General features: G+C 42.5%; 1 protein-coding gene across 1 annotated transcript in view; it reads left to right on the forward strand.

The window, feature by feature from the left end:
• The first annotated feature begins 1,774 nt into the window (after window positions 1-1,774).
• Window positions 1,775-23,579, forward strand: part of LOC126161764 (ubiquitin-conjugating enzyme E2Q-like protein CG4502) — a 665,340-nt gene continuing 643,535 nt past the window's right edge. The window contains exon 1 of the mRNA XM_049917821.1: window positions 1,775-1,873. The gene's annotated coding sequence lies outside the window, so the exon portion shown is untranslated. The remainder of the gene's footprint in view (window positions 1,874-23,579) is intronic.

A 23,579-nucleotide genomic window follows, 5' to 3' on the forward strand; every position in this document is an offset into this window, starting at 1 on the left:
TGTCCAGTCCTTAACCTGTTGAGGCGGCGCCAAAGGTTCCTCGGCAGGTCAAAACCTTTTGGCTTCTTTGTGGGATCAAGGTGATGGGCTCTTGTTGCCAATGTTTTTGTTGACCATTCATGCTTCCAGCTTTTGTTTAGATCAAAACCATCCGCGATGAGTTGTCCTGCAGTAACACTTGCCGGTCTTCTTGATCGCAATCGTTGCTGTGGCGGATGACAGAATTCCTGGTGCAGTGGTAGAGAGGGTGATGCAGAGATTTTCTTGGCCTCGCGCAATAGAGCTTGTTTCCGCCTTAAGTGAGGTGAAGGGATGTGACTCAATGCAGGTAATCAGTGGAGTGGCATGCTGTTGATCTGATGGAACCAGTAATGCAGCGCATCGTTTCGTTAAGTTTTGTGTCCACCTTCTTCACATGTACACTTTCCAACCAGACAGGTGCACAGTACTCGGCAGCAGAGTACACAAGACTGATACCAGTTAAACGCAGACAGTCAGTAGGGGTTCCGCAGGTGTAACCACTGGGCTTATGTAGTATGTTGTTCCTTGTAGCTACTTTATGAGAAAGCTTGGTATGTGCTCTTCGTAGCTCAGGGTTATATCTAGAGTGATTCCGAGACATTTTGGGAAAGGATTGTACCTCAATGTCTGTCCATTGAGGAGCACTCTTGGTTTGTAGTTAGCAGCACGATTCGCTAGATGGAAATAAGAGACTTCAGTTTTTGATGTGCTTGGGATTAATTACCAGGTCTTAAAGGAAGTTGACATCTTCTCCAGATCCTCCGTAAGAATTCGTTCACCATCTTCGAAATTACTGCTCTGTGCTACCAGTGCGATGTCATCAGCATAGATGGGACTGCAGCTTAGTGTATAAAATTTGCACTGTAAACCAACTATGAGTAAATTTTTTATTTGCTATACTTCCTATATTTGCAAATTCCAGAGGCAGCGATTACCGTCAAATGTGTGGCATAGTGACCAGTTTCTGTTGTAGATGACGATAAGAGAGAGTAGTTATGGTACAAAACAACCGCCAGCAGGGTATTTTGTGTAGGTTACTATGAGGACATCAGCATAGATGGGACTGCAGCTTAGTGTATAAAATTTGCACTGTAAACAAACTATGAGTAATTTTTTTTATTTGGTGTACTTCCTATATTTGCAAATTCCAGAGGCAGCGATTACCGTCAAATGTGTGGCATAGTGACCAGTTTCTGTTGTAGATGACGATAAGAGAGAGTAGTTATGGTACAAAACAACAGCCAGCAGGGTATTTTGTGTAGGTTACTATGAGGAGTGTGGCGTGGTGACGCGTTTTGTGTTTGATGAAGATGAGAGATCGAACTGAGGGAGTAAAACGTGAGTCCGACAATTAGGCCGAACCTGTCGAATAGCAACCGAGAAGCAAGTACTGTGCTGAGTAAGTCATGATAACAACAGTGCGACGTGAGGTATACACAACGTTGATTTTTTTTTTTTTTCCTCATGCTCATGTTTCGTGACTACCACGAGCTCATCTTGGCAGAGATGAGATACTGCAGATGCTACCGTGGAGGTGTGACAGCAGTGGCCAGCGCCGCTGGCGTGCAGAGCGGCGTGCCTGGCAGGCGCGAGGCGCGAGCAGCGAGCAGCCAGCAGCGCGGAGAGGTCCCTGGGCAGTGCGCAGTGCGGCGGCCTGGTGGCCAGGCGAGGCGCCCGCAGCGGCCGCGGCCGGCCATCGATCTGCGCGGCGCGCACTGCGCATGCGCGGCGTCGCCGTCGCCCAGGCGGCAGCATCCGGCAGCTCTCAGCTGACGCAGCCAGTGTCCGCCAGGCGAGCGACCGCGCCGCCTCGACCTGCCAGCCGACCGCCGCAGCCGCCGCCGGCCACTCGGTGAGTACCACGTGCTCGCGCGCAGCTACGCCCCCTCCTACGTCTGTCGCCATGTAAACCACCTGGAGACCACGCGTTCCGCAAGTATGAGTGTGTCACAAACAGCTGTTTTTGTGATTCTACCTCGACATGATTTACGCAATAAACATTGTCCACTGACAACAGTTCAGTCAACTCAATAAGGAGATGTCAAGCGTTTGTAGTTTAATCGTAGATACTTAAATCGATGTCAGGTGACGAAGGAATTGCTTTCGGCTAGTGTTTAACATTCCTAAGAAACGTGTTTAACGATTCACAATCCAGTGGTTTTGAAATGCTTATGCTTTCTCTCTCTCTCTGTCTGTCTGTGTGTGTGTGTGTGTGTGTGTGTGTGTGTGTGTGTGTGCGTGTGCTTCAACGCTTGCACGCCTGAACATATGTTCGCGTGTACACTGACAATGAAATAAGTGTATGAAGGGAAATGCTGTACGTCTTATGCTGGAGTGTTTTCTGTACGTCATTGTACTTGAATCGCATTCTGTGTACAATGGATTTCATGTGATATTGTGACTTCTGTTCATATTATTGTAATTTCCTGGGAAGAATTTAGCAACGGACTGTTTTTGGTGGAGGAATGCGACCACATGCGCGTGAACATGGGAGAGTGATGTCTGCAGTCAGATCGGAATCATTTGGTGAGGCATTTCCCTCGAAACAGATGCGAATCTGTCAGAGCAAAACCAACCGCCCAGTCGCATTGTACAGAAAGAAATATAGTTACAGATTTCCAGCCGAATAACTTGCTAATATTTATGGGTACTTGAAATTTTCTAGCTTATGTGTAACTTATCAAACAGTTTTTCTCTGGTGCATTAGAGCAGCTGCTGGAGTTACAACAACTGTGTTACTTCTGCTTTATGTTGCATAGTTTATTCTAAATGTAACAGAAACTTTCTAGGTTAAATATTTATACAGATTATTGCAAATATGTCACATCAAAAGAAAAATTCTTATGTAGTTTTACCTACACAATTACTTTTATTGCTCTATTAAATGATCAGCAAATACATTTGTATAATTCACTGATACTTTATTTTCAAGAAGCTTGATGATCAAGAAGATAACGTCCTCATATTAGGTTAATTTTGCTAACACTGATGACACTTAAACATTTTTTGTATATGGCACTCTACTGCTACGAGTTTCCAAGGTAGTCCATAATTTTTCAGATTACTTCTCGTACGTATACTCTTATAAACGTGGGTGAAACTAATTTCATATTACATCCCAAGAACTACAGCAATATGGTGTTCCTCAGAGCATCGTCAAAGGCTATGAAAACTTGTTGCCATTGACGTGACACAATATTAGCGCCGTAAATTTTCACTTTAGTCCTCGGGAAGTTAATGAAAGGAAAATGATCAAAGAGAAATGCTATTAAATGACGTCGAAGAGATGGTACTCTGCAAATATGGGAATCCAGATTCTCATATAAACAAAAGTAATTTCACTTTTCAAGCAGAGAATCTGAAGTGTTATATGTTACCTATAACGACAATGTACAGTGAATAGTTTAAAACACAGCATAAGGAGGAATGCTACACATTAAGCTTACCCGAATCATTTTCGGTGGACTAAGCACAACATACATATGTGTCCATCTCATATGATAATGGGGATACGAAGACAATATGCTCTGTGACAAAAACTGAGATTCTGCACATAGGGATGTACCGTATGAACCTCATTGTCCACAGACGAGCATTTGACTCATGCTGAATTCTGGAACCTGGCCTTTTTGAACTGTAAATCCAATTAGGATGCAAAAATAGTATTTTTAGCATACGTTTGAGGTATGTATAGGTTGTATGGTTCCTGATGTTGAAGCATACACAGTAATTGTATGAGATACTTACATTACTTTTATAAATCTGCCGTACTTCTCTTTCAATAAGAAACATCTGAACAAAGTGAAAACTATTTCCCCATTCCCAATTCAATATATTGATGCTTGCTGTGTTGATCGACTTATGTCAAGTGTGACTGGAGATTTTACACCTATTCTGATAACCTTATGAAGTAACATTTAGTCATAGAGCGGCGAGATTTCTAATTGCTCGCACAGTGAATTACAATGTCTCACCACAGAAAACGACTGTTTATTGACGTAGTCAGACTACCTAATCTCGAAATTTATCTGACAGTATAACACAATTAGCAATCTTGGAGAAAAATTTTATTACATGAACGAAACAGCTCTCAAAATTTATGTTTAGGAGAGATAAAAACGATTTGCATATGAATCGTACATTTTTCCCAAACACAGCTTCAGCCACATACAAACACTCCGTTTGTTTTTCTTATCGTGAATATTTTTCACTCCAAGGTTGATCGATTGTTTGCAAGACACTCCAGCAAACTTTTCAGATATATATTCAATCCTTGGGAAAGTTCTTCGTGTTATCACTTAGGTACCGCCATTGTCGTCTACGGCGTAAGATATTGGCAGCTGACTGCCTTCATAAAATTGACAAGTCTAAATACAAGTGATTCAAATAAGAAAATAACTTATATTTGTGGCTTACTGCTTTCTTACCTCACTGTGTCATTGACATTGTTTCAACCGTCATAATTACAATAAAATAGTAAGTAGTTCACTTATTAGTAAACAGTACTCGAGCACTTAATTCCTTAGCGTTAAAGGACATGGCTAACGACATCAGTAACTCATCCTAAGCGAAGAACAGCTAACCCAGAACAAATAAGCTATCCTTGGGAGTGAAAACATTCCTTATTTTAGCTTGTATCTACCTTTCTATTATGAGTGGATCATTCTATATTCTTTATCCCTTTTTGCATGTCAGCCATAATAAAGCAATATCGTCAAAGAACTGATAGGATTCAGAAAAAGCACGAAATTTCCTAGAAAATTACTACGAAACCTATGCTTTTGGCTGATTCACTTCTTAACAACACCAGTTTTTACATTTCTTGCGTCAGTCTTCGCTTTTAAAATAACTTACTTTTGCTTACAGGTCAAAGCGACAAACTGTTGTTTTAATGTTCCTGTCAGAAAATATGGCTAAGATTCATCCTGGCAGTAGTCGAAATCTGTAAATCGTTTCACCATTGTCAATCGTCTGCATTTATTTGAACACAGAATGGCTGACACTTAGTTAGACCCGTTCCTATTCCTTCTATTTTTTTATAAGTTTAATTGTTATGTAGTATTTAACCTAAACTATACGGTTGTAAGGAATGATAATTTTACGTGAGCTGTTAAATCTGCCTGCCAACAAAATAAACGAGACATCAGAAGCGTCATAAACGTTACCGGGTGTGAAAGCGTGCGGATGTCACGTCACTCGGTCTTCCCGTCACGTAATTGGACGCTAAGTTGCGCTTTGGCGAAAGGGTGACTTTACTGAGTGGCTCGTGCCGGCGTGTAATGTTTTCCTCAGAATGGAAACAACATCTAACCACTCAACTAAGCATTGGTTGTGTTTTCTTTTTCTGAATGTACTTAATTTTTTCCAGGATTCGACATATTCCGAAATCAATGTAGGTGTTGGAGATCGTTCGATCTGTGTGACATATTAAGAGGCTTTTGAGTTTCATGGAATTGCACATGTGGCAAAGACTAACAACAGAAGCACAAGCTGCTTTTTATTTCAATTCTAGTTTTTTCTAGTAACATTTCGGCCATTTGCTTGACTTACATTTTAGGGATTAATAGTTTAATCAGCAAATACGGTGTACGCACTTCTGATGCAGACATATTTGATGTACGCGCTAGAGCTGTGGATTTTCCTCATATCAGATTGTAAACATTTCTTGTTAAGCCACAGACTGAAATGACTTTGTCAGAAAAATCCACGGTTTAACTTCGATATCGAAGATGAACATTTCTTCCGAGTCTTATTATTTTTGTATCACCGAAGACCGACGCCATGCTTCAATGTTCCACCCAATGAATACAGCGTCATCGTATAAGGAATTACGTTCTTGAAATCTAGATTACGTTGAGACCGCATTACTCCGCTGTTCTCAACGCCCTATGCCTTAGACTGATAATGGACTATTATTAGGTTGAGGCTAGTTTCTCTATCCTGATTTCTGGCTACGTTATTCCCCGTTCACCGAGCAATGTAATTTTCGTATCGCCAACGTAGTTTCCTGTTGTCTACACACCATACTGTTGAGCATACGCTGCTATTGTGTTCTTTACGTACGACATACGTTACTTCACGGCAATGTTCTGCTTTCGTCTACATTATATAACTTACATTGTGGTTCGGTTGCTCCTTCCACCATATCCTTTCAGTGAAGGGTATCACTCCTTAATATTTAACAAAAGAGCCTCCGAGAAATTACAAGAGGTCGAGAGACCTAACCAAACGTTCGAATTACGGACTGAAACATAATAATTACAGTTTTTAAAATTATCAAACGATTAGCCAATAGTCTTCCGAATGCAAGTTCTGTGCACTAAGGGCCATAATTCGGAATACCGTTGTTAGTTAAAACATTAATTTTTGTTTCTGCTTTTGCCTCATCAGCCGGCCTAGGTGGCCGACGGTTCTAGGCACTTCAGTCTGGAACCGCGTGACCGCTACGGTCGCAGGTTCGAATCCTGCCTCGGGCATGGATGTGTGTGATGTCCTTAGGTTAGTTAGGTTTAAGTAGTTCTAAGTTCTAGGTGACTGATGACCTCAGATGTTAAGTCCCATAGTGCACAGAGCCATTTGAAAAATTTTTTTGCCTCAACATTTTTGTGTACTGCTGCTATTATTACATTGTTAGTGGAATAATTTTCGACTTTCGCGAGGTAAGTCTGCACTGCGGTAAAAATGTTATATTGCCATGGACATCTGAATGGTGCATATGCAAAGCGAAACGGCCGATGTATTTTAACTGCACTTGCTTTGTTACCAATATTGGAAGTATACTGAAATTGGAACCATGAAAATTGTAAAGTCGTTTCTGTGTTTGACGTATTTTGCTCAGATTTCTGAGAAAGAAGGTACGAGGGCATGCTGAAGAATAATTCCTCACTTTTTATGTAAAAAACCCTTAAAGCTTTTTAAATGAAACAAAACTAGTTAACATTCTATATCTCTATTCTTCATGTGTACATATTTATTTTTCGCCGCGCGGAGTGGCCGCGCGGTTTGAGGCGTCATAACACGGACTGCGCGGCCCCTCCCGCCGGAGGTTCGAATCCTCCCTCGGGCATGGGTGTGTGTGTTGTTCTTAATGTAAGTTAGTTTAAGTAGTGTGTAAGTCTAGGGACCGATGACCTAAGCAGTTTGGTCCCTTAGGAATTCACACACATTTGAACATTTATTTTTCAACAAAGTCTCCCAACAAGATAGCAGTTTGTTGATACCATCACTGTAGAATGTTTCAGTTTGTTGACGAAACCACAACCCCACCTCTGCTTACACCGCTTCATCACTAACAAAGTGAAGACGTCAAAGGTACCTTACGTTTTGGAAACAGAGGAAAATCGGATGCGACTAAGTCGGGACTGCATGAAGGTTGATACATCCAAAGCATCGTATTGTAGATGATGTCGCAGTGGTGTGTGTTGTTGCATTGTCCTGCTGAAGAAGAGGGTGCTCCTTGTGTGGACGACCGCTTTCAACACGAAACTAGATTACAGCTCGCTGTTTCTCGCATTCCGACACACTTACGCTTCACACCGCCGTGTTACACGCTACAATTTGGAACCATCTGGCGGCAGAGGATTGCAACTTGCATCACTGAAGCAGGAAAGTCGACCGAGTAATATCCATGACATGTAAAACCTCAACCGATACTGTAAACAGAATAAAATATTCGGAGAATTACCTTTCAGCACGCCCTCGTATGTTTCCCACAATACTAACTGCCAGTTAAGAAGCTATAACTACCTATTCTGGTAATACAGTGCAAACTTCTCTCTGAAGAAACGGGCCCTCCTGCAAGCCTATCTTTTACGGGGACAAAAACGCAGGCCTTTATTCTTCTCCGTTATATTATTTCTCTTTTTGAACACTATTCTAACAGAGTACACAGCACGACCTCTTTGGAATATGCAAAGGTAGGGACCAAGAATTGACAAATGGTATACTTTTAGTCCTTGGTAGTGATGCAGACGAGTGATTCAGCTGACGGAGCGGTCTTCAAGAAAGGAAAACGTCCAGCCTCGAAATCCAGACAGACACACAGTTTAAGCCAGAAAATTTTTATGAATGCGTAGCAGCCGCACAAAACCCTCACATGGGTTATGTTGAAATCATGTGCTAATTTTGAATAACATTTGAAACTAACAAAGCCGAGAAGGTGGTGGGCCCAGCAGTATTTCAATTAAATTTTGCATACAATTCGCTACGGGATTATTTCTTCCTAGTTAACGTTTGTCAAAAGTCTCTAACGTAGTGCGCATTTACAGGTAAACTGTAAAAGGGCTCATGTTGCAACACATGAATAGCAGGAGTCCTGGCCGAGTCGCGAACCCGGAAACAATTTCAATGAAAGCAGTCCTACAAGGTAGATGTCCACCAAGGTAACATTCTAAATTTCAATGAAATTTTGTAAACACGAATAAAATTTTGAAGCTAGGCATGGTAGCCATCTAATCCATGGTACCTTCCTCCATATTTTACAGCTGCTACCACTAAAAGTGACAAATTACTTTCACATAATATTAATCTATTAAGATTCGTAGATCATATATTACATCCATCAGTCAATAATCTAGGACGAATTAGTTTAAAGGATTCTATGATTTTTCTTGTACCTTTCAAAGAAATTGTATTCAATGCACCAGTATAATCAATAATTGTAGACTCCTTCTACGGAGTGTTTGGCCCTTACATCTCGTCCTGTACAGTGACAGGATTGTAAGACTTAGATATAGCCAATAAAGTATAGCAGCAACGCTCAGCGAATTAAAATTGAGTTCAGTTGACTAAACGCCGGATTGTTCACGGGAAATCCTATTGAAGTAATGAACAATTTATTCAGAACAGCCTATTCAGCATTCTTCTACCTCCATAGTTTATCTCGCGTTCAGATTATAAAAGTTCATTAAGGACTAGGGCCTACGGGGACATACACAGGCTTTTACCGCTTGGAAAGAGCGTGGTTGCTGTCGGTAATAGCTACCCATCGCCTTATGCTGTACGGAGGATATTACAGACCTACCGTTGAGATGCATTTTCTCGGAATCGGGGCGTTCTATCTTCCTCGTGTAAACTGCCTTTCAGTCAAACTAACAAGGGGAAAAAGGATGGTGAAACTTAGATTGTATGGCTGACGCTGGAAAGTGAAGATACACCATCAACTTCAGAATTTAAGTTGGTAACAAGGGAAAAATTAATAAGGTAAAGAAAAGAGCCCTCCAAACTTCTACTTTGTGTAAAAAGGTTATTTTAATTTTGCAACGGCGATAAAACGAGAAATCTGAGACCACCGAGATAGAGAAAAAACAGTGAGGACAAGCAGCATTCTATAATTTATGTTCTTCAGTTATATGTAGGAGCCCCATTATTTCTCAAATTATTATTGTTGTAGTAAGCATTAAAGGCTACGTGCTTCTTACGGCTTTTTATTGCTGACCCATGATTCATTTCTCGTTAAAACGAAATCCCACTATCGCTACGTTTGCATTTTATGCTTGAGCGTTTCTGGCAACTGTTAAGTGTTCCATAATGGTTCATATCGTCGTTTGACTTTGAGCTACCGTACGATAGCGTTGTAAGACTTCCTTTCACGGTGTTGTTTGCATGTTTTGACGTTCCGAATCAGTTCATAATTGTTCCTCAGTTTTTCAGTGTTCCTTTCATGTAGATTACGAGTTTTATTTACAGTTATTGGAAGTACTAAGTGTAGATTGTACCTTCAGTGGCCATTTTTATGTTCGTGAGAGATACCATACGGTGTCGTTGCCTCAGGACAGGAGGTGGGAATAACCGCTCCTGTGTTCAGCTCATACAGTGGCTGTCAGGTAGAGTGGGATAGGATGGGATGTGCGAACATTTTTTTACCACATTCATTGGCTATTAGGTAACGGGTACTGGTAACAGTTCCCGGAGACAATGACAGGAAAATACTCTGTAAATATTAATTTTCATTTGTCTTTCTTATTTGTTATACTTTCATTTTTAATTCAGTATTTGTAAAATTAAACAATGCTCCTTTTATGCACCATGCTCCATGGACAACCAGGCTAGAATGCCGTCACACTACACGTGTGGGTTTCCCACCTCATGCTAGTACTTGCATATAACAAAATTTTGGCTCATTTTTGTGCAATATGTGACGTATTTTTATAAAGGACTGCTTTTCCATCACAATAAACGTGTTTTAGGCATTTTTAAACATTTTCAAGAAATTAATCTGGCTAGTGACAGCTTTCGAGTATTATTAACGACAACTGAATTGATCTAGGGTAGGTGGTTGAACAGAGTCAGACTGTAACGCCGGAAATGCATATCCTCCTATTTCCATCTATTGTACTATAAATTTGTTTTCCTTATTTTTGTTACCTGAATATATAACATTTCTGTGCCTTTGCATATTGTAATTGTTTTACTATTTGTATATATATATTTATGCATTTATGTCGATGTATAATTGGTTAGTTTCGTAAATATTATTTGTATTTTTACGCTGGGTCTTGCCTAGGGAAAACTGCTATCGAACGATTACATCGATAGGTCGTGTGAAGAATCAAAGTGTGAAGGATCTTTGGTAGGGTTAACTCTGCCGCGTGGAGCGCGGGCTGAGCAGAGAGAGAGTCTGGCTGGAGTAGCGAGTGGAGCAGGTGCGTTGTGTGAAGCTCCCGCGAGTTGCCGCGCTTTCGGGGTTTGGCAGCATGTAATTGCGCTCGACTTGCGATGATAGTTTCTGACATGGTGTCGCGGACGGGAAGCATTAGCTGGCGCACATCAAGAGCCCGTTTCGTCTGGTGACCGTGTCGAGAAGAAGGCGCGCCAACATCCAGTTTCTGCAACAGCGACGGCTGACAATGAGTGACTGTCGCCACCTCCTCGATCGACGGCTTCAAACCTTCAATCAACCAACAAGGAAGACTGGAAGCACGTAAAGTTTTAGAACTGTATGGCAGACCTCAGCTTTTCAAACTTTTAAAATTGTTGCATCAAAATTACAGCAACTTAGCATGAACCTTTGTTGCTCATTGTCCCAATTGCATTACCAAGCAGGGTCCCTTCCTTTTCCGGAATGAACCAGAGTGTCGTTGAAATTCAAACGCCAGCAACATTCAATTTCACTGCTTTAATTTCAAATTTCAATTTCAAAGTTCAGTTAAGGTATTCATAGCTGGCTACAATACTTAGATTACACAAGCACAAAGTAAGAGTGCGAGTTTTGTTACCATATTTTAGCTTACCTGTGACTGCAGCTCAGCTCGGTACGTACTAAATTTTACTATTGTTAATTGTTCAGAATCATTTAATTCAAGTTCAAAGTTAAATCTCTTGTTTCTAAATTGCATAGATTCAAGTAGCTTTTGAAATGATTGTTGAGGTAGTCCAAGACTAACCTATTTTACTGAATTTCGATGTGCTTCAGAAAGAAAGCTCACTATTAATTTCAGTCACTAAATTAACTTTCGATTTTCCGGTTTTATTAATTCTTTTGCTAAATTAAGTCAGAGTGTAGCGAAATTTATTACTTCTGACAAACTTTCAGTTTTCACACTACACGTGTCAACCTTCAGTTGCCACGCTTCTAGTGCTAATTATATGTGTAATAACCTTTCTTTTTCAGTTACTATAGTAATTGTCCTTAGGACTGGCGACCGTAATTTCCCCCAAATCTCAAATATCTAATTACCGCTAGTTGATTGTTAACGTAACGGCCGCACATTTACTTTCTTTATTAACTTTACCCCTTTTCAAAATTAATTTCCACCAGTTTCATTTGCATTTTTCCTTTCATTTAGATGTAACCCTTTCCTCCCTCTTTACCGACAGATTAACTTCTGTGACGATTGCTTTTCCCGAATTTCCATTAGGTACACGCGGTTTAATTTTTCACTGTCATTAAGGTCGATAAGTGAGGGGGAGGTTACAAGACATTGGTTTTAAAGGGCTCTTATGAGACCTGTGTATTCACAAAGCAACTCCAAGTGTTACGACAAATTAAATTGAAGCTGAATATCGTATTTGTTAAATCTGTAATTGTTAGATACGATGCGATGGCACATATGTCTTCTCTGTTGCATTTAACTACGGGATGTGAATTAACTAGTTATTTAACAGTGCTAGTCTGAAATCTGCTCGTGTCTAAGCCGCTGAAAAACTGTACCGTTTTGTCCCGTTTATTTAACTATCAGTATTTTTTGATGTATGGAGAAGATGAGAACGGGTACGTGTTCTTAAATAAAAAGGTAGAATCATTTAATGTCAATGCCTGGGAGACAGAGGTGTAGGGTCAACTATCTGGTTGGAGAGATTTACTACATTTGCGTGCACTAGTACCTAACATTCATGAAAAGCGAGAGTTGTGCCTTTGGCTGATATCACTTTGACGATTGGTCACAGTGTCGGTAGTATTCTTTGCTTCTATTTTCCTCCTTTGTTAACAATAGCTTTGCGTTGCCCCGAGCCCAGGGAAGATGGTAAACTCCTGGCGTGGGGCGTAAGACCATGTTGATGGCCTGTGCTTCGCCGTCTGTATTTGTGGGAGTGCCGTCGGCGCTAATGAGTCGTTACGGTAACTGTCGGGCTGCACGCTCACCTCACAAATTTGCACCTGGCCTTGTGGCTCCACAGCGCCTGTTTCACGCGACGGTTGGTTTCCTAACACAGTACTCGACCGGCCTGTTATCAGCATCTGTATTTCGTGGATCCGCCGCCTCTGATGTAGAAGCGTGTCAGCTTCAGGCTGAGAGGTCAACCCGTCCCGTTCAGACTGACCTCATGTTCAGAACAGTGCTCTTATTCGTGCTATGTCTTTCCTTTGGCTCTCTTTATGCTCGACATCTCTGCTGCACACTCACAGCCTGGAAGCCGGAACTAGCTCGTTCTTGCATGAGCTGACTTGCAAATGTATTCCGTGGTGGAAAGTCCGTAAATTTTCTGTTGGAGATCTGCGTTGTCCTTGAAGCCTGGGTTCCTATGGAGTCAGGGACGTTAATAGCAGACTGTGTTCTTGTAGTACAGAGAAAGCATTATTCGCTCAGTATTTACATGCAAATACCCTCACCAAGTGGATGTAAATACTGCATCTACATTATTCTGCTGTTCCACTAGTGCGTACTGAGAAGGGATTAATTTGTTTGCATATGGTTATAGAATCCCATTTTTTATTTTTTCTGGCATATTTAACAGACTATAAATAACTTGGATCTAAAATGACGTTTCTTGTCATGGAACAAAGGAGGAATATACAAAGAGAATACCTATATTTGCCTTCGAAGTGATCTAGAAGAAAGTTGGCCGTAATCCATTTTTAAATACAGATTTATGAAGTTGCTTCAATCTGGCATTAAAGATTTCCTTTGGAATACAGCGAAGCAATGGTGTCAAAAGTCTATGTATGTGACCTTGATGGCAACCATCCTACGGCATTTCGAACTGTAAATAAGAAATCTGAGGTCCTGTGACGTCGGTTCACAGAATAGGTAGATGTCGGTCACACATATCAATGAAACATTGAAGTTCGCATACGAGATGCCTGTCTATTTTGTGCGACACAAAACTGGAACAGAAGTCTCTGTACGCACATGCACACGATTGGAACACAAGTCGCCAGTACATTTATTACTTTTTATCCGTAACTTGTATACTACTACTAGCAGTCTATCATATGTTAGCTAAGAGGCTGAAGTGGCTACCGAATATTGGTGTGCGTGTGTGTACGTGTGTGTTAAGCTGCAAGCCAATGCAGTTTTTTTACTCTTTTTTTATTAAACACCTAAGACTCTTAGTCAGGAACTCGATGCTTCGATAACATCCAGTTCATCACACAGTTACTCTTGATGCCAGCTACCTGCTTCGATGTCAACCTCGGTATCTGCGCGGTCAGCGTAGCTATATACCAACCAAAGGGGCCGGGGTTCGATTCCCGGATGGGTCAGAGATTTTCTCGACTCGGGCAGTGCGTTTTGTGTAGTTCTCATCTTCATTTAATCATCACTGACGAGCAAGTCGCGTAAAAAGCGTCGCAAAAAAAGAGACGCACCCGGCAGCCATCCGTCACACGACACAGAGAGAGCGCCTTCCTCCGATGCGTATTTGTTAATAAACAATTGCCTTTGTATTGATAAAACATACGTCAACACCTATCCACAATAATTTTATCTCCTCCCAGCTACATTAGCCGCAGGTATGCACAGCGGAAAGATTATCGTCTGCTACTGTACACGTCCGAATTTCAGTAATTATTCCTTCGCGATCATTAAGGGAAACATCATTTGAAGTAACGTTTCTTGACTCGGACTGAATTTTGAGAGTAGTGCTGTGAACGGCACACGGCTTTCTTGTAGCGTCTCCAATTGGCTTTCTATTACATTCTCTTATTGACAAGGTTTCCGGATAATCTCGTGTCGTGTTCTAGATGGAGCAGCTTACCACAATAAGATTAAACACATTTACATTCGGTAATTTCTTGCCACACATTGCGAGATACTCATACTTCCACGGTTATACATTAAAAAGTGAAGCATCTACAAGAATACCGAATAACCAAATTTTATTTAGTGTGTGTATGCAGCATAATAAACAGAACACGTGATTATTACGAGTGACGTTCAATAAGTAATGCAACACTTTTTTCTGTAAGCGAATTGGATTTATTCCGGATTCAATTACACCATATTATTTCACGTTGTTTTGGCTACAAAAACCTATTTTTAACATAATCTCCCTTGAATGTGATGGCCTCACGCCACCTTAATGAGAGGGTTTGTATGCCTGCATGATACCATTCTCCCGGGCGACGTTAGAACCGACGCCTTGCTGCATCAGTACACTCACTATTGTCCACTTACCGCTTTCCACGAAACCTTCATTGGGCCAAGCAGATGGAAGTCGGAAGGTGCCCCAACTGGTGGACGAGTGTCAGCATTAATAACGAAGTCCAGTTAAGTAGCGATGTGTTTGATTGTGATCCGTCAGTCACCTGAGAACATCCGCGTTTTCCAACACTATAGGAGTCACAGCTGCGTGCGACCGGCCGGCACACTGGAGATCGGGCATGTTTGTGAGACCTTTTGCGATGATGACAGACTCCTCTCCCAAAAGATACACCGCGCTTCTGTTCATTGCCAGATCTCCATCTACATTCTGCAAGCACCAGTGAATATCTGTGAAACTCCTCTTTTCCGCCATAAGAAACTCAATGACAGTTCTCTGCTTGGGACACTATTTTGAAGGTTCAAATGGCTCTGAGCACTATGGGTCAACGTCTCAGGTCATCATGCCCCTATAAATTAGAACTACTTAAACCTAACTAACTTAAGGACATCACACACATCCATACCAGAGGCAGGATTCGAACCTGCGACCGTAGCAGTCGCGCGGTTCCGGACTGAAGCGCCTAGAAGCGGCCGGCTTATTTGGAGACTGCGTGTAGCTTTACCTCCTGTAGAAGCCTCATGAAACTATAGGTGCTGAAGTGGGGGTATTCCACGATGCTCCACAACAAATTCCGCATGTTTTTATCAGAAACAGTCCGACAGAAAAAAATGTGATAGCCTTGGCAGCTGGTGAACCCGCTCAGCATTAAGATCGATCGGTTAGGACTGCAAGAGCAACACAAGGTCTTCCGTTATCCTGTTGAAAGATGTCACGGATACATTGAACGTAGGGCACAGCCACAGGCCTTACGTCAGAAAAGCGACGGCAGCTGTCCAGTTTACATATGTTCGAGCCAGAGATGAACGTGTTGAGTACTCTTTGGCACACCATTGCGTTACGATGAAGAAGACAATCTGGCTAATTTTGTTCTCCTCGTAACCTCCACACCGGAATACATTCACTGTGTTGCTATAAGCTGAAACGTGACTCAGCTGATAAAAAGATGTGGTGCCAGTCCTGTGACAAGTGTCGATATTGGTCGCACCACCGTCGGTGCACGTCTACCTGCTGGTGTGTCAACGAAAGCCGCAACTGTAGTCGCCTGCCTGACAGTTCGTCCTGCTCCATATGTCGTATCGCTGTCACTGCGGAAATTGCGTTCTTGACTATAGGGAAATACACTACCCAGTAACATTAATGTTACCACCTGTCGAAAGCCTGAATAACCATCTTTCACAGCGCGGAGCGCTGCGAGACGTACAGCAAGAGAATCAGTGAGGTTCTGGGAGGTGCCGATAGCGAAGTGGAGCCATGCCGACTCCAGTGACTTGGCCAGTTGTGCTAGATTTCGCCACGCGGAGTGGCCGCGCGGTTTGAGGCGTCATGTCACGGAGTGCGCGGTCACTACCGCCGGAGGTTCGAGTTCTCCCTCGGGCATGGGTGCGTGTGTTGTTCCTGGCATAAGTTAGTTTGTTACTTTAAGTAGTGTATAAATCTAGGGATCGATGTCCTAAGCAGTTTGGTCCCTTAGGAATTCAGAAAGATTTGAACATTTTTGAACTCGATTTTTCTGTTGAGGATCCATGATGCGAACAGCCCGATCGAGATGATCCCACAGATTCTCGATTAGGTTTAAATCCGGGGAGTTTGGTGGCCAGGGGAGTACTGTGAACGTACCCTTCAAGCCACGCATGTACACTGGGATCTGTGTGACACTTTGCATTGTCCTACCTAGTAGATGCCTTCATGCTGACCAAAAACAAACCGCATATAGAAGAGATCACTCAGGGAATTCCACAAACATTTCGCAGACCGTAAAGTTCCCTCCTTGTACCCCTTCAGAGGTTTGTGCCGTACACGCCAACAGCCATCTGCGGTATGGAGAATAATACGTGATTCGCTTGCAAAGGTCACCAGTTGCGGTATTGGCGTCCAAGTGCCACCCTTCGTCTCTGACGAACAGTAGTCAGCATGGGTGCACGAACCAGGAGCCTGCTCTGGAGGCGGATGCACTGCCACGTTCAGTGAACAATCGTTAGGAAGACGGTAGCACCTTGGTTCATCTGAGCGGTCAGTTGCTCAACAGTTGCTCGTCTATTCGACTTCACATATTTCCGAAGCAGTCGTTCGCCCCTGCCATCTACGGCCCGTTGTGCACCACAGTTGCCTCGGCAATGGTTTTGGATAGCGCCATTTTGCCGTACACGGTATATTTTAACCACGTCGGCACAAGAACAGTTTAAAAACTTAGCCATTTCGTAAATGATTCCACATTTGTCCCGAAAGCAAGTAATGATGCACTTTTGGACGTCAGTGAAATCGCTCCAATTCGGCGGGACTAAAAGAGTGCACTGTTTTCCGCGTCCCTCCAACATGGTTTATACACTGATCAGCAAGAACATTTTGACCACTAACGATGTAAGCCCGTACAGGCGATAGCAGCGTCACCTGGCGAGGAATGACTGCTGGTCTGAAACATGCACGGTGCACGTAGTAACAGTAAGCGTGCTGTCCGTGTGTAGAACTGGCAAGGTATGCCATCTATCGGAGTTTGACCTACGGCTTATTATGGTGGCCCGGAGGCTCGGTGTTTCAGAAACTGGACGACTTCTCGGGTGTCCGAGGAGTGCTGTAGCGATTGTCTTCAACACGTGGAGGAACCGAGGTGAAACCAGTTCCAGATGGCAAATGAGGGCTAGAGTGCTGACACATTATTTGCGTATCCAGTATAGGGGCGCATCAACTACAGTCTGAAGATGGCGCATTGAAACGCCGAAACTGATTGCAACAAAATAAAATAAAATCATACGGACGTCTGTAAGTCTTTTATTTTCTCACAATAGTAAACGGACGTCGTCCCAAAGACCTCCTGCGAAAAGGATGGATGTACAAAACATCCAGATGTCGTGGGGTTGGGCGGTTACCCCTCATTACAGATGTCGGACGTCATAAGCAGGGCAGCCTGGTAAAACAGGATAGGGGCGAACTGTATCGGAACTAACATTATGTATTAATGCTGGGCAGAGTAAAAATGTGTCTGAACACACGGTACATCGAACGCTCCTAACGATGACGACCCATGCATGTGCCAATGTTAACAAATGGTTCAAATGGCTCTGAGCACTACGGGACGTAACTACTGAGGTCATCAGTCCCCTAGAACTTAGAACTACTTAAACCTAACTAACCTAAGGGCATCACACACACCCATGCCCGAGGCAGCATTCGAAACTGCGACCGCAGCGATCACGCAATTCCAGATTGTAGCGCCTAGGACCGCTCGGCCACCGCGGCCGGCGCCAATGTTAACACCACGACATCGGCAACTACGAGTGAAATGGGAACTTTACCATCGACACTGGACGTTGGCGCAGCGGCAGAGCGTTGTATGGTCTGACAAGTCCCTATACCTCCTCTCCTTCATCATGCCGATGGGAGTTCGCGAATCCGTCGTCTTCCAGGAGAACAGCTTCTTCACGCATGTAGTAAGGGTCGGAGACAAGCTGGCGGTGCCTCCATTAATCTCTGTGGAACATTCACGTGGGCATCCATGCGTCCAATGGAGCTCTTGCAAGGCACCATGACGGCAAAGGAGTACTGCACACTGGTGATCATGTTTCCCGATAGCAGTGGCATTTTTCAACAAGATAATGCCATGTCACAAGGCCAGGAGCTTGATGTAGTGTTTTGATTAACACACTAGCGAGCTCCAGTCGATGTTCTGGATCCTTAAATCGCCGGATCTGAACCCGATCGAACACATCAGGGATGTGATTGAAAGTGGTGTCAGAGCTCAACACCCTCCTCCGCGGAATTCTCTGGAGTTAGGTGACTTGTGTGCAGATTTGGTGTCAACTCCCTCCAGGGACCTATCAAGGCCCCATTGCTTCCACGCCACGACACGTCGCTGTTGTTATGCCTGCCAAAGGGTGACACGCCGGCTATTAGGTAGATGGTCATAATGTAGTGGTTGATCAGTGTATACCTTCCACTGTTAGTGCTGTCAACCGCCGTCTACGAGTTGTTATTGCACGTTGACGTTGAACAAACGATGCTAGTATTAATGTGACCCAACTGCTTAACGTGGCTGTACGATTGTGCACGCCGAGCGCACAACTGCCTACGCTTTCCGACTCTAGTAGTGAGGGGCCGTTGAGATCCTGCAGGGTATCTAGTGTGACCCTCTTGAACCCATCGATTACATATTGGCATGGTCGCCGTGAGATGTCGACCAATGCTAGCAGCAGTATTGCGGAACGAGAAACTGCCGCCTCGATATTCCACGATCTCGTTGCTGCCGCATTCCGACACTTGTTAGTAGACGTTTATCTGCTTTTATGAGGCAGAATACGACAGTCTCAGTAAGTAATAGCATTTTATGCTATTTCTTCTTCTTTGTTCATTTTCTTGTGACTCTGACCCGCATCGTCGCGGGTCTTCGTGGATAGGAACACATTTGGCTTGGTTACTTGAAGGGGTGGTCGAATGCCTTCCTGTCCAGTAACCTTTCGGGCCGGAATATGTGCATCCCAACTGTCTGCGTGAAGTGCTATTCATGTGAAGGCTAGCGGAAATTTTCTTAATGTCTGGGATTCTTGTAATAGGCGGGACTTGGTCATCAGGGCGATGTTTACCTAGTTGGATGTGGGAAACCGCCTATAAACCAATCCAGGCTGGTTGGCAGACTGACCTTCGTCGTTAATCCGCCGGGCGGGTCCGATCCGAGGCCGGTGCACCTCCCCGTCCCGGAAGCGGCCGCTTTAACGCACACTGCTATCCAGGCGGATAGCCTTTAAATGCGACTGTGATGAAAAATCCGCTACCTAATTTTTCCTTGTGTAGAGAATGCAGACGATGTTACTCCCACATTGAAACGCTGGTCGTTTGCATTTCCAAGCACGCCAGTTTGACGTTTATTGCACAGCAACTTCAAGGTTTTGAAATTGTAATGGTCTGCAGTGTACGATCAGACACTCTCCACAAATTGTACACTGTTAGTATTTTTAATAAAATAATTGTAAAAAATGCGGGATAAGAGAATAGAAACAATCAAACACGCGACGAGAGTTGCAGTCTCCCTACAATCTCAGTGCTGTCCCTAGTGTGTGTCGATGTAGCTGCCTGATCGATGCAGCTTTGTGACTGTTGTAGTTGCGGCAACAAATACGGTAGTGTAAGACTGGCACCAGAACTACCAGTTGAGGTTAAAGCTTTAGGTACTGCATTCTGCATGACTTAAAAAGTAAGTTTCGAAGCAAGAACTCCATATGTAAAGCGTCCCTGAAGCAATCAAGGCTTTGAATCAGTTACATGAAAGCGCTCTCATAAAACAGTTAAATCTTAACTGATTCTGTAGAAGACACAACAATTCGGATAAATCTCCTGCAAAAGAGGGGTTCAAAATCAGGTCTATGTATATTTCTAAAAAAAAAAAAAATGGAAGGGAGCCCACTGATGTACGTGGTAACTGATTATAGAAGAATAAAAAGGCTTCAAAACTTAAATATGTAGATGAAGTAACACAACTAAATGCTTTGGGCAGAGAAGCTAACTTACCAAAGACATGAAAAATGAAGGTGACATTTCGAGTAACAAGAAATCTGTATAACAAAGAAGTCAGTTCTCATAAATACAAAACTTTCATCAGACCAGAATATGCCTTTATGCTTCAGAATGTCTATCCTTATGTATAACCATACAATTACGTTAAATAAAATAAAAATAAATTAAAACAATCAGAAAAATATTAGGATCGCAGTAATTATGACAACGGGAAATGGAAATTAAGAAGTAATAATGAAGCTTATGAATAAACAAAACGGATATTAGACACAATGAGGAAGGGACGACTTTTATTCCACGGGCACTTAAAAAGGACAGATAAAAAAAGAATGCAAAACAACTTTTAGCTTTGACAAAAACATAATTCACATGAATCAATGAATCAAAGAAGTTGAAGCAGATCGTTGAAGCAGATCCGAGGGAAATGGAAATGATGGAAGAAGAAATAGAAACGTTCGGAGCAAAAGTAAACGGTCTCCAGCACTTCCGCAATATAAACGGAAGAAAGAAAAGCATAGGGAAAGAACGAGAAACTTCTGGAGAGAAACGAGAAAAGAAAGACGACTTAAGTTGTTTCATGTGTTGCCTAGTACACCAAAACAATAATGAAGGAATGTGAATGATTATCAGCTTAGCGGAAATGGAATTTTAAGACAGCAAAACTACTTCAAGTACTACAGCGACCTTGAACACTAAAACGTTTCATTACAAGAGCGAGTTGGTAAATGGTGGAGCCGTACGTCCAAGTTGTTAGTGACGAAAATTGTATAAAATTGCTCTACGTTTGGCTTTTTTATGGAGTTCAGAGCTAAAGTGCGCAGAGTTTGTCCTCTCAGGTCATCATGCTCGGGCGAACTTTCCGAATCGATTATCGGAATATTAACGACACGAGCGTTTTTGGTGAAGCTCCGAGGAACCCAGCGTAGGCCGCCAGACGCGAGTAATGAGGTATTTTTTCCTAAGCTACTTGAAGCCGCAGTATGAATATGGCCAGGTCTGCTTATTAGAAAGTAATTGGTGGGCAACCAAAAAATAAATTGGCACGATGTCAGCAGATCATACCGCATTTCGTCTGTTTATCGTTCACAGGACGCATAAAAATAATTATTTACATTGTCACATCCTTTGTCAAGCCATTTCATTTACATTCTCCCCCCCCCCCTCTCGCTCTCTCTCTCTCTCTCTCTCTCTCACTGACTCACTCATTCAAGCGCGCGCGCGAGCGCGCCCGCACACACACACACACACACGTTCTTTTTTTTTTTTTAGCTTCAGTCACTTCACAATTTCATACATACTTTTATATTTTTTCACTCTTATTAGTTGGTTTAAATTTTTGCAATTCATGCCCTTAATCATATTTTGTAATAGTGATGTACCGAGTGTCTCACTGTCAGTTATTATAAGAAATTACAAAAAAATACGCTTTGAAACTATCTAATGGCTAGAAATTTAACAATACACATCGAAACATGAAACCCACAGAAAAAAGTTATATGCTTCACATTGTTCGGTATGGAAGTTTACTATAGCTTTTAGTTCACATTTAGATTTTGTACAATAAATTAAAACAATCAGTCTCTAGACAAAAGCAAAGCGGTACGCTTTTCTTTCTGTGGAAGTCGGTATATACGAAACTCACTGATCTGTATTTCTTTTGCAATGTTTTATTCAATACATATTCACAATGGCCCGATTTCTAACAGGTCATTTTCATGTGTGATAGATATGTAGATACTTTCTTGTCGGTATGAAAGTGAAGATGACCAGTTCAGCTAAGTGCTAATAATCTGGGTGAAGATCGCTAATGTATCCAAACAAACATTGAGACCGCTCGTGCACCCATATTCCACGGTGGATAAGGACAGCCAGTAGTTTTAACATAGTTACATTATCTCAGTGGTTCTATTGTTCATATAAATTACCAATTAGATTATGACTTCAACCTTTAAATACACGCATGATCTACCTCATGGCTTTTAATTACAAAAGCTTGGTCATCTTCATTGGGTATTCACCGGTCAGAATATTAGACACCCGATTACAAGTGCACACTGATCACTTTGAAGTGCTGTAGACAGTTCGGAATTGGAATCTGTCAGCCATTTGACCTAACGCTAAAGTCGTCGTCACACGGAAACGAGACAGCAATAACCTTGACGAGCACGCAGCCGGGATATCCCATGTCCCAAGACATGGCTCTGAGGACTATGGGACTTAACTTCTGAGGTCATCAGTCCCCTAGAACTTAGAACTACTTAAACCTAGCTAACCTAGGGACATCACACACATCCATGCCCGAGGCAGGATTCGAACCTGCGACCGTAACGGTCGCGCGGTTCCAGACTGTAGCGCCTAGAACCGCTGGGCCATTCCGGCCGGCAAGACAAGGGGTTGTCAGCACACGGGACGAGCTGGTTAACGTGATTTTTGCGCTCTCAGCGCTCTGCAGCAGCAGTTGGCTTTGTATGGCTCGCAAACAACACAGTTTCTTCACGAAGATGGACAAGCGTAAAATTCCTTTGCTAGCTCTATTAAGACGGATTTTCCACCATTCTCCACATGCTAATCATGTTATGTCTGTGGTATACGTAACTGAAAACTTTAATATCCGTGAACATATAATAAGACAAAAGGGAAAGGTAGATGTTCAGTCGATAAGGACATCAGCTCACCAAATAGAACAAACTCACTCCTGATAGAGAGCGCACTAACATTTACATAATATCAAATATTACAGAAATTACTTCTATTACTGTCGTAACAAAGTCCTACAACCTTTTTAGGGAACATTAAGGTGAAAAAATTTGGACATTGCAAAACACGGTGTATCATCTTTCTCATAAAGTTGTGCATCTTCTAACTACATGTGCTGAGTGTCTACGTTGAGCGACCTTGTGTTATGTCTTCTAAACGCTTTAATCGCCGAATTATTATTAACCGACTTTTAATTATACCAAATTGTAACAAAAGCGATACGTTCTTCATGAATCTTCACTTTGCCGCTGCCTTAGAACGGCTTAGTTTATGAAGCGAGAATAACTAAATACGAAAATTCTTTAACTACCAATATGACCCTTCCCGTCATTATATTACAATACATCGTACCAACAACGATTCGGTCTCGAGAC

Source organism: Schistocerca cancellata, chromosome 2 (genome assembly GCF_023864275.1).
Source record: "Schistocerca cancellata isolate TAMUIC-IGC-003103 chromosome 2, iqSchCanc2.1, whole genome shotgun sequence".
Classification (NCBI taxonomy): Eukaryota; Metazoa; Arthropoda; class Insecta; order Orthoptera; family Acrididae; genus Schistocerca; species Schistocerca cancellata.